Raw genomic sequence first — 12484 nt, 5'->3', positions numbered from 1 at the left:
TTAGCCCTTAGAAAACTTGTAGAGTTGAGTGGAAGGTTAGGGTACCTTATACTCCACTCCTGCAAACATATGGCCTTTCCCAGTTTGAACATTCTGTTTCAGAACTGATAAATCTTACACTAATGACATATAAGATCCAATATTGATCGTTTGAATTCTGTTTTGAGCCACTTGAGTGTTTAACTAAGGGGCTTTGGGGACCATTCTCAGACAGTTTTATTGAGCTCAGCCAGGTTTAATGTGAGGGTTTAAGAATATATGCTGCCCAGGGCTTACAGTACCAAGAATTATATGTGCTACCTTGGTCGTGCTTGGGGCCCACATCTGTTGATGCTGGAGGAACAGATCCAGAGTCATTTGTATGCAAGGCATGCCCTGAGATCTCCAGCCCCATGTTTAGTTTTTGATCTGCATTTTGTGGATTTTGACATGAAGTCACTATTATAATATCCATAATATTTTCACTGAAAACTTTCCAGCCCTCTGCCAACTCATTTCTCTGCATTTAATCTCCTCTGGAACTACTATATTTTTAATATCCAAAAGTTAGTCTTTTCAAGAATATCTTATAGTTGGAGTTAGATAATATATAGCTTTTTTTTACATATGCATATAAACTGATTCCTAGTCTTTATATATCAATGTAGTCCTTTTTAGTGCCACATAATAATTTCATGTATTTATTTATGTATTTATCCATTTATTTATTCATCTATCTTCTGAAATGCATTTGGCCGGTTCCAAATATCAGGAATTATAAATGAAGCTTCTATAAACACTAGTTTGTAAGTTTTTGTGTTGAAATAATTGATTAAGTCTTTTGGGAAAATAGAAAAAAATTAAATGCTGAGTAATAAGCATACTAACCATACTTAGTTTGGTATGAAATTGCCAAACTGTCATTTAAACTGCAAAAGCATTCCTACTAACAATAAAAGGACATTTCTGTTATTCTTTATCCTTCTCAATATTTGATTTGTCATAGTTTTGAGATTTGTTTATTAAAGTAGGTGTGTGATATCATAAATTTGCTACCACCTAGAGACATACAATATTGAACATCTTTTCATATTATTATTTGTTAACTGTATATCTTCTTTTTTTATTTGTTTATTTTTTGGGGAGGCTAGGCTACACCAAGTGGGGATCAGTTGGTTACTCCTGCTGTGTGCTCAGAAATCAATCCTGGCTTTGGGGACCATATGAGATGCTGGGAATAGACTTCAGATAGTCCTGGGTCAGCCATGTGCAAGGCAAATGTAAGGCAAATGCTTTAGTGCTGTGCTATCACTCTGGCCCAACTTTGTTAAGGCGTTTATTATAGTTTTTATTCTTTAAAAATGTGTTTATCTTCCTTTTGTATTAATTTGATTTTTGGGAGCCATGCTGAGTAGTGCTTCAGGCTTACTCCTGGCTCTCACTCATGGATCAATCCTGACAGGCTTGGGAAACCATATGAAGTTCCATGAATTGAACTCAGGTTGGCTGCATGCAAGACAAGCACCTTACTTTATTTCAATTGCTTGACTGCTCCTGCTGTTAACTTTGAAGTGTTCTCTGCTTATTTTAGATAACATGCTGCTTCCAGACTTACATTTTAAAAATATTTTCTTAAAGTGTGCAGTTTATCTTCTACTTTCCTTGACATTATTATTTTGTTTTCTCGTCTTGAATAGAACATTTTTAAGTTTAGAGAAGTCCATATTATTAATTATTTCTTTGGGTATTTTAACATTAATGCCATGTGTACAATGTCATATCTGTTCCAAAGACACTTAGGTTCTCCTATATATTATATTCCATGTAATCTATAATCTTACAAATATTTGATATTTATTTTTACTTTATTTGAATTACTTTTATGAAACTGTAAGAGGTGTATATATATTTATTTTTTTTTATTTTTTATTTGCTTTTGTGAGCTACGCCCAGTGATAATTAGGGATTACACTGGCTCTACTCTCAGGAGTAACTCCTAGCAGTGTGCAAGGGAGATATGGGGTGCCAGGGTTCAAACATGGGTTGACTGCATGCAAGGCAAGTGTCCTACCTGCTACACTGTCTCTCCAGCCCCTGAGATTTATTTTTTCTCTATGGTACTTTCTTTAGTTCACCACCATTTTGGAAACTGTTAGATTTTTGTTTATTTTAACTAGAGATCTGTTTTCTGAATTTTGGCATTGACCAAAATTCGGGTTGACTCTGGAATATAATTTTTCCTTCAATCTGAGAAAATTACTAGAGAATAACAATTTTAAGTAAGTCCTCAGTGAATTCTCTTTTGTTGGCTTGTTAAATAATTATTGGAAGTAGGATTAAACATCTTTTCAGTAGGGGTACAGTTGTGTGTTTTATTGTTGTTACTGAGTTGAAATAATATCCAGTGAAAATACTCCTGAACACTTACACTCTGTCTGATATTTTGATTAAAGAATATGTACTTCAAATATAATGCCTGGGGTATATTTTTTCTAGGGAACTATTCTTATGAGTGTTTCAATTTTAATCAAAATTATGAAAGTTATTTAAATGTCCAACTCTGTCCATATCAGTCTTAGGACTAAAAAGAAGGAAATTAACACTCTTTAAGTTCATTGTCTGGAATAATTTTCAAATAGCAAAAAACATTAGTAATCCTTTTATTCTACTAAGAAATAAAATACATTTGTTTTCCCTGACTTTTTTTTTTTCAATGACAACATGTCAAAGTTGTCATAAATTCTAGATTGGACAAATTCTATAGTGTTAAAAAACATTTGAGAAAACTCAGATAATTATGACTGTTCACTACACCCATTTTTGACACAAATGCTATATTTTTCTCTATCCATATTTATCTTTTAGAATAATATTTTCCCTCAATAAACATTTCAGCCTATACTTTCAAGATTTTTTCCATAGGAAGTATTTAAATATATTTGATAAAATATCTTTCTGATCCTCCCTAATTTTATTGTTTAAAGCAAAGAAGATTTCTGACTTTATAAAATTAAAACTAATTTTAATTAATTAATTTAATTAATTAGTTTGCAAGGAGGGAGGTAAATTATATTCACCTGGTAAAACTTAGTTAGCTAGTAAATTTGGTGAGAATTGCTTTATTTTAATCATAGTCAGTTTGTATAGGCACAAGCTCTCATATGTTATTAAAAAGTTATAAGGTATTTTATTGCAATGTTTGCGCAGTGTTTTTACACTTTTATAGGTTGTATGCTTCATCATTTTGAACTTCCTGAGCGTTTTAATTGGAAATGATATGCAAATATAAAGATTTAACTTTGGGCAAATATGCTATTATAAACAAACTAATACCTTTATATGTTGAATTCTTTTTTAGCATATTTGCTTATTTTGACTTTTGAAAATAGCAATATGCTTAACTGGAACTGAGGCAGAAAGTAATCAGTTCATAAATTATCTAGACAACTATACACAAAATATTTATGAAAAAAATATCATCTTGCAAACTCAAGTGTGGTTTTAGTTGAATAGCTTTAAGTTCTGTGAAAGCTCTAAATAGAAAATGAAATTCTAATATAGAAAACTTTTATATTTACAATAGAATGTGTTTGTATCCTTTTTTATATTTGAATAACATAAGGAGATATGATTAAAAGAAAGGATATGTATTTTTGTCGATGTTAATATACATCTACATAGATACAATTTCATAGGTAGTGCATAAAAGTAAAGTTATGAATTGCTCCATATCTTTGAACAGGAACTTTGATAAACCAAATGACATTTGAGCTTGTGTTAACCTTGGATGGCATTTATAAAAAATGTTTTCAGAGCTAGTGTACTAACTATATTATTATTATATTTGTGAAATGAGCAACAAGAAAAATCAAAAGTGTTCATATAATTGTTACTGACATTTATCTTCTTTACTACTTATTAAGAATGTTAAATTTAAGCAGTATTTGTTTGCATATTTGTGATAATATGCTATTTAAAATTTAGCAATCTACTGTAGTCTTTAGATAATTCACTCTAAATTGCTAATATATAAAAGGGTAATTTTTGGTCCCACTTAATAACAAAGGAACTATGTTTAGAGAATCTAAATTATATAAAAATTTAACCCTGTGAATTTCAAAAGTGCTTTGAAATAATAATGTCTAATTACTCTATCCATTTCTATTATTTGTTTTAAATTACAAATAATTTTTTAAATGTCATATCATTATCCAGTAATGGTTCTTTAAAATTGTAAATCAAGGAACTAAGATTAGACTCAGGATCTTTATGTTTAGTATCCAAGTAGAAAAGAAACTGATAGTCATCTTCTGAAGGCAATCTATTATAATTTTGATGCCTACATTTGTTAATTCAGCTATTCAGTCAGTGACCACTGTACACTATCAGGAACTGTAGCTATAATTGTGAATAAAAGGAGTCTTAGCCTCAGAAAGATTTAGAGCCATTAGTTTGTTTACAAGCAACTGCAAACAATATATAGTGATACTGGAATGGAACTTATACTGCAAAATAATGGTGGTGATACTTGAGGAGAAACCTGGGTGCAATTGTTTACAACTAATATGATATTGAATTTGAGACCTGAATCATGGGAGAGATTAAAGCCTAAGGAAAAAATGGTATCAAAACTTAAGAGAGAAAAAGATTTCTGTTATCAACAGGATAAATACTCTCTATAACTAGAGTCTGAAACTACTTTTTGGCCAAAAACAAATAAACAAACAAAAAACTCTCCTAATAGGTAGCTAGGGCTAAAGAGAAAATACAGAGGATAGAGCATTTGCCTTGCACATTGCCAATCAAGATTCTCTCTCCAGCATCCCATAGGCCTCTATTCCTACCAAGAGTTGATCTTGAGTGCAGAACTAGGACTAAGCCCTGAGCACCATAGGTATGGCCATTTCATGCCTGTCTTCACAAAAGATATATTATTTTCTAAAATTCTAAATGTAGTACACCATTAGGTAAATATTTTATAGACCACTGTAGAAACCTGTTAAGACTTAGATAGTTCAATGCTCGCTTTGGCTGCACATAAACATAAATTGGAACTAAACAGAGATTAGCATGCACAAGGGTGACACGCAAATTCATCAAGAACTCCATAATTTTTATGTAGTAGAAAGCATGGCAGCTCCTGGGCCTCTTGAAGTCCAGCCATACCTCTGGGACCCTCATTTTATCCTGAAAGACGAGTGTGCAACCTCCTCCCCAGTCTAACTCGTGTTTACAAGGGACCACACATGGGTGGTACATACCAGAACACTCAGATGGGACTGAGTGGGGTCTGGCTCCTATTTCGTGATCCCCATACCCTCAGTGTGTACCTGGTGCTCCAGCAGGACTGTTCCCTTCAGGCTAGCCCCTGTTATGATGGTTGTGGCCACACTCCATATTTTCAGAGAATAAAGTATTACTCCTAAAAAAATAACTTAGATAGTTCAGGCATAATAATAAAGAAGGCTTCACTACATCTTTACTGTATTGGAGAAATAGGGATTTTATATTAGTGAATATTGAAGAAATAGTCATAATCATATTGTCCAGATTATAATATAAGCAGTAGGGAAGTAAATATAAAACATATAATAGCTAAAGTCATCAGGAAATATTAATGATTTGTGTGAATTTGTAGGAAAAGTTAACCCTTTACATTTTATGTCATACTAAATCTCTCTCTTGCTGCAAAGGAAAAGCTGTTTAAATAAATGAGTCATATTCAAAGATTGACTCAGATTAGCTTCTGGTAAAGTGCTAGCCCCTAGTCTAGGACAAGTAAAGAGGTTCTGTTAGGAAGATTCCCCAAGGAACAGTGCTAATGAGGTACTGGGTTGTTTTCTTTCTAAATGGGTAAGAGAACATATGTTTTTCTTTGTGAATATTCTTTCTCATCAGCAACTCTGGCCAAAGTTATTGCTCTGATCTGAAAAGTCCAGAACAGAGTAAATTAAACCAACACAAATTTGGGAGGCATTTGTATAATTGGTCTAAATAGTCTTTCATCTGTTTAAATAGTTTTTTCTTGTTTTGAGTTTTATGAAGTTAGTTTGAGGCTGAAACAATTAATCCTAATCTAATATTATTGAATTTATTTCTATCTAAGCATAAAGAGCCATTCTTCTATTCTTTACTGCTGTGGTATTTTGGAGACATCTATATAATGAAGCTTGATTAATTAAACACAGGAACTGGGTATTCCTAGTTTTTCTGTATAAACAGTGACTTTAATGCAGCTCTATAAAGACTCTCAAATTAAGTTAAGTCTAAGATAACTTTAAGTACTTGCACACATACAAAATATAAATACAGGAGCAATAACAATAGCACAGCTTTTAGGGCATTTGCCTTGCATGTGGCTGACCCAGGTTCAATCCTCAGCATCCCCTATGTTCCCCTGAGCCTGCCAGGAGTGATTTCTGAGTCCAGAGCCTGAAGTAACCCATGAGTGCTGCTGAGAGTGGCTCAATCCTCCAAAAAAAAAAAAAGATAAAATATAAATATACATACACAATACAGAAAGCTGTAATAGGTTTTATCAGTATAATGTTTAATTTATCCCTCTATATTATAACATAAACCTAATAATTGATTTTTTTCCTCTGAGTTTTGAAGTTACAGTTGAAATTTTAGGATTTAAAATGTCAGTTAGGTACTTTTCTCAGATGTGTTGCTTTAGTTATTTCTTCTGAAATTTCCAGTGAAAAAATATGACAGTGATGCAAATGCTGACGTTTATTGAGGTCTTATCATGTATGTTTCTAAGGATTGTTTGTGTATTACCTACTTATTGACTTAATGTTGATTTCCAAAAATAAGAGGCTTTTTTCTGTTTTGTTTTTGTTTGGTCACACCCGGTGACACTCAGGGGTTACTCCTGACTATGCGCTCAGAAATTGCTCCTTCTTGGGGGACCACATGGGATGTCAGGGGAATCAAACCGCGGTCTGTCCTAAGCTAGCACTGGCAAGGCAAATTCCTTACCACTCTGCGTCATTGCTCAGGCCCAAATAAGAGTTTTTAATATAATTTATTTTATTTAAATACCCTGTATCATATCATTGAAAAGATATTGTTAGTTGATAATTCTGTTTCATCTTTTGTTTCTGATTGTGGTTTTAGATTCACAAAATTAGGTGGCTTCAAATATACATAAATATCTAAATTGGTGTGTTCCTATGAGAATGACAGTATTAAACAAAAATGGCATTTTTGGCCATGTGGTCCAGGAATTCAAAGCACTATTGATGATATTATGATTTTAGTGTTTTGTGTTTTTTGGCTGCCAGGGCTTTTGAAAATACAAGAAGGTAGGGTTTGGAGAGAGTGCCCACACTCACTTCAATAAAGTCTTTGGAATATCAGCCCAAATACCAGCATATTTGGAGTTTTGGTTAGATTGGTGTCTCTCTAGAGAACTATAGATTAGTGATGAAGCAGGGACATGGATGAGCAATGGTTGTGGGTTGTGGGTAACGGGTGCAGCACACATGGCTTTAGCAGAATGGGGATTTGGCCTTCCTTCTCATCCCAAGATTGCTAGATTTCACCTGTGTGGCCTGGGTACTGATAATTTTTTATGACTTGGTTCGCATCTCTTTTGATAACAGAGTGAGGGCAAGTTTATAGAGCTTGCTGAACACAAACATGTTGAATTAACAAGAATATGTTATATTAACAAGAATATAAATATTTGTAAGTTTTAGTGGTAAACCACTATATATACCATTGAAATGCCAGTATCTTTTCACAGCTGTCTACATGCAGAGGTCTCAAACTCAATTTACCTGGGGACCGAAGGAGGCAAAGTCGGGGTGATCCTTGAGTGCAAAGTCGGTAGTAAGCCTTGAACATTGAGGGGTGTGACCCAGACAACTAAAATAAAACAAAACAAAAAAAGATTTCTCTAGGGCAGGGCCACAAAATGTTGTACTGAGGGTCGCAAACGGCCCACAGGCCACAAGTTTGAGTCCCCTGAATTCTTACTTGATACTCCTACCCCTTGGTAAACTCGGTTCTATCCTCAAGAGTGCTCAAGTTTGTTTTTAATTTCATTGGACATAGCCTATTATTTTACCTGGTTTCTTTATATATCACATATGCCTTCTATCTTTAATTTTGTGTGTATGTGTTTCTATGTTTTGTGGCCATGGCCTATAGTGTTCAAACTTACTCATGACTCTATACTCAGGGATCATTCCTGTTGGGACTTAGAGACCAGGTGGCATGCTGGGGATTGAATTAAGGTTAGTACATACATGCAAGGCAATTCTTCTTCCACATGCTATATATCCTACCTGCTATAATGTCTCTCAACTACTTTCTGACATTTAGTTTAAAATAAAAAATTCTACGGTTTTATTCATATTATTGTAACAAAAGAAAAACTTTCATCCTCTTATAGTTGAACAGTACTACATGTACATATTAGTGTGCATCAGTGGATCTATTTTATTATGTCTATCTATTAAAAACAACTTCTTTGTCCACTCATCTGTATTTGGTCACTGGGTTATTTCTAGATCTTGGATATTATGAATAACACTGCAATAAATAAAGATGTGCACATACCTGTTCAAAACAATATTTTGATAGATAGGATCAGTTTATAGATACTGGGAGGGCTAGGAGAGCAATTTTTGGTCACATGGTAATTCTGTTTTATATTTTTGTGAAACCTCTGTACTGTTTAGAATAGAGTCTGAACCATTTCATATTCTTATAAACAGGGAATGAAGGTTCCATTTTCTCTTCATCTCTACCAGTAGTTCTGTATGACCACTTTGATGTTGGACATTTTCACTAGAATAAAGAGATATATCACTGTTCTTTATATACACATTTCCCTAATAATCAGTTATTCTGAGCATGTTTTTATTTGGGTTTTGGAGGAGTGTCTATATTCTTTGGAAAAGTGTCTGTTCAATTCTCTCTTTTATTTTGATGCTGTTAAATTTTGTTCCCTTAACATTAGTGGGAATATTTTCTTCCATAAATAGGATTTCTTTCTATTTTAGCATTAGTTTTGATCACAGTACAGACACTTTTAAGTTTTATATAGTCCTTTTTATTTTTCTTTTGTTTCCTTGCCAGAGGAATTGAATTCTCAAAGAACCACTGGAACCAATATCATAGAGTGCTTGGCTTATATTTACTTTGGTGTATTTTTATTAATTTTGTCCTAACACCTCAATCTTTGGTGTATGTTGAATTAACTTTCATACATGGTGTAACACAATGTACCTAATAAATTTTTCCAACATTATTTGATAAGAGATTTTTTTTTCCCCACTGAATGATTAGTTCCGGCTAAAAATGAACTCTCCATATACCTACAGCTCTTTCTGAGTTCTCAGTTCTATTCTACTAGAGTGTAAGAACAATGTTTATCCTTATATCTGCAGATGAGGAAGCAAAAGGCTACACTGAATTTGCTTATCTAGTTAAGTGGTAGAACCTGAATTTGAGCCCTTGATGGCTAACTTAAGCCCACAGTTGCAGTCTTAATTACTGTGGTGATTATGGTAATTACTACAGTAATTAAGGTATGCCATCTCTCATGATAACTATATTGTAAAAGCAGAGGAAAACTTGTTAGTAAAAAAAAAAAAAACATGTGTCAAAAAATGCCAACAATTTATGCTGAAACACTGAGACTCGTGAAATCAGATTAGTTCTCTGTAACTACACAAATAGTGTGAAACAAAATAAAAACAGGAATTGATCAGCAGCAGCAAAAACAGCAAAATCCCCATCAAAGAACAGAAACAACATAAAACCCAGCATATATAAGAGTTGATTAATTGAAGTCAGGTAAATCCCTTAAAGTCTCATTTTAACAATATACATCTATTCTAGTAATTGACATCCTTTTGTGAAACTGAGGAATGGATCTTAAGATTCCTTCCAGCCCAATATCTTTTTTCTAACTAAACTTAAATATATAGGTTTTAAGTGTACAGTATAATGCACCTTAATTTGTAACAATCGTGGCAGTCATGAGCTAGCTAGAACATTTTTGAGCATCCCAAAGCTTTCGTTTGCTCTGATTTATCTAGTTCTTGTTTGGAGACATACCTGGCTGTGTCTTGGTGCTACTTCTGACTCTATACTTGGGGACTACTTCCAAGGGTGTTTGCAGGACTATGAAGTACACGAATCAAACTCTGGCCTGGTCCATTAAAATATCACTCTTGCCTCCTCCTGTTTCTGTGTAATTATTTCCCTCTTAGCAGTTAATTCCATTTATTGGAAATGGATGTTCAACATTTGGTTGCTATATATTTGATTTATAAAAATATGGACATAATCATTGAGTTAGTAATTTTCTTGTATGTATTTTTGTCTCTCATATGTATAACTACTGAACCAGGAATAAGCCTCTGCACCACTGTGTGTAACTCAAAACATAAAGGCAAAAAGCAAAATAATAAAAAAATCTAAAACCTTTACATGTTTATTAGGAGTGAAGACATATGTCTAAACAGTATAAACTAAATAAATTAATATAAAAATATTAACATTAAGACAAGATTTAAAGTTTTGTGTTGTAGACATATCTTACATGTGTGAGGCATTAGTGGTATTATGTTCCAACACTGCAAATAAGAAAGTACAAAATATAAATATTGATGCCATAGTAATGGCCCCAATTGTTTATTAGATTTTTTGTTTTCTACTTATTTTACTCTTTTTTATTTTATTCATCATTACAAATTACTTAAAAGTGTAAAACTGAAAATAGAAGCTAATTTATATTGCATATGTCATATGTAACATAATGATCAAGTGCCATTTTCCAGTGGATAATTTTAGGTGTCAAAACTTACATTTAGTTTCTACTACTAATTATAAATTTTTAACTTTTAGAATACTTATTTTATGGCAGTCCCAATCAAGCAATAATATCAAAAAGAAAATTTCAGTCATCTATATTAAACAACAATGAAGCAATTTGAGTATAAATCTATAGTCCTTCATTTTGAAAATGATAAACTCAAGCAATAACTAATAATTCTTAAAATTTATTGAGATAAGTCTAGCTATACAAAAATGTTGTAATGGGAGTATTTCTATACTTCTGGTTATATTTTGTTGATAGATTTTATTATTTATGTATAATTTACAGGGAATATGATAAAATTAAAAATGTGATTGATCCTTCTAAATTTTTTGGTGTTTTCAATAGTGAGTTAAAAAATGTATGTGCCTGATCTACTGTACATTACCACATTAAAAATATGACTGTAGTATTTTGTTAATGGCATTTTCTGTTTTAATAACCAGTACTTCCTTAGTTTTCTTTAGGGAAATGCATGTGTGTGCAAAATCAATAAAAGAATTCTCAGAAGATATAAATTGACTATTCTGAGTTGCTAATGAATTACAGTAAAATGGTAAGTAGAATATATACTGAATATATAGAATGTATTTTGGATTGTTTGTTGTAAATATAACTACTATGTGGAAAAGATAGTGAACTATATTGACATAAATAATAAGGGAGAAATAAGCCAAGGGAGTAATTATAATTAATTGAACATATGTAGCTTAATGAATAATTTCTCATTTGACTTTCTTAGATTTCTCTGTGGAATATCCAAGTAAAGATATGTAGGAAGGTATCCTGTTAGACACACACAAGTGCACAGGTTTCAATGAAGAATAGAGTTGGAGATAAATATATCTATGTATCAATGAATAGATAGAAACAGAAGTTATTATATTCTATTATGGTATTTTTGGTTTGAGGCCACACCCAGCTGTGCTCAGAACTTACACCTGGTTCTATGCTTAGGAACCACTCCTGGCGGGCTTAGGGGACCATATTGGGTCCTGGTGGTGCAATGCAAGATAGTGCTCTACTCACTGTACTGTTGATACTTAAGCTTCAAAATCTGATGTTTTTCATTTATACTATTTTGCCTATCTTTTAATAATTGATGAATAAGATAAAAATAATTGATGAATAAATAATAGATACATTATTAATCTCTATAGAAAAAAGTCCAAAATAAACACATTGAAAATTACATAGAGAATTACTAGAAGAGAATTTGGCTTTTGGCTTTAAAGTTTTTGATACCCTATGTTTATTTTCCAAATTACCTACATGAAATTTTTGTCCCTCACATCATTTTACACTCAAAATTACTAAGATCCTGAATAAAGACTTAGAGATAGCTTCTGAGCACTTTTGGGAATGACTCTAAATGTCTATTCTCTAATTAACATGCCCCCAAAGTACTCTTTGCCTTTAGTTTGGTGATCATAATTTAATATTTATAAAATTATTTATTATGTTTCTACAAGGCTTGTGGGTGTTTTTGTAGTTTGTCATGTCCTTGACTGCTTATTTTGTTCCTTTATTCTTTGGAATTGTCCCGTGTGTTGTAAAAAGCTTCCATTTGCTTCCTATTTGTTTCTAACAAGTGATTTTCTATGAAGAGTCCAATAAGGTTTATATCTAGTATTTCAAACTTATATCTTAAAAAAATTTCAAATT

The 12484-nt window shown here is 32.4% G+C and overlaps 1 protein-coding gene and 1 pseudogene across 2 annotated transcripts in view; both read left to right on the top strand.

The window, feature by feature from the left end:
* GRM8 (glutamate metabotropic receptor 8) overlaps positions 1-12484 on the top strand; it is a 971850-nt gene that overhangs the window by 686171 nt on the left and 273195 nt on the right. The window lies entirely within an intron of this gene.
* On the top strand, positions 4998-5094 carry LOC126029928 (uncharacterized; annotated as a pseudogene).

The sequence above is a fragment of the Suncus etruscus genome, chromosome 1, assembly GCF_024139225.1.
Source record: "Suncus etruscus isolate mSunEtr1 chromosome 1, mSunEtr1.pri.cur, whole genome shotgun sequence".
Classification (NCBI taxonomy): domain Eukaryota; kingdom Metazoa; phylum Chordata; class Mammalia; order Eulipotyphla; family Soricidae; genus Suncus; species Suncus etruscus.
The sequence above is the reverse complement of the archived record's forward strand: the minus strand, read 5'-3'. Positions and strand labels throughout refer to the sequence as shown.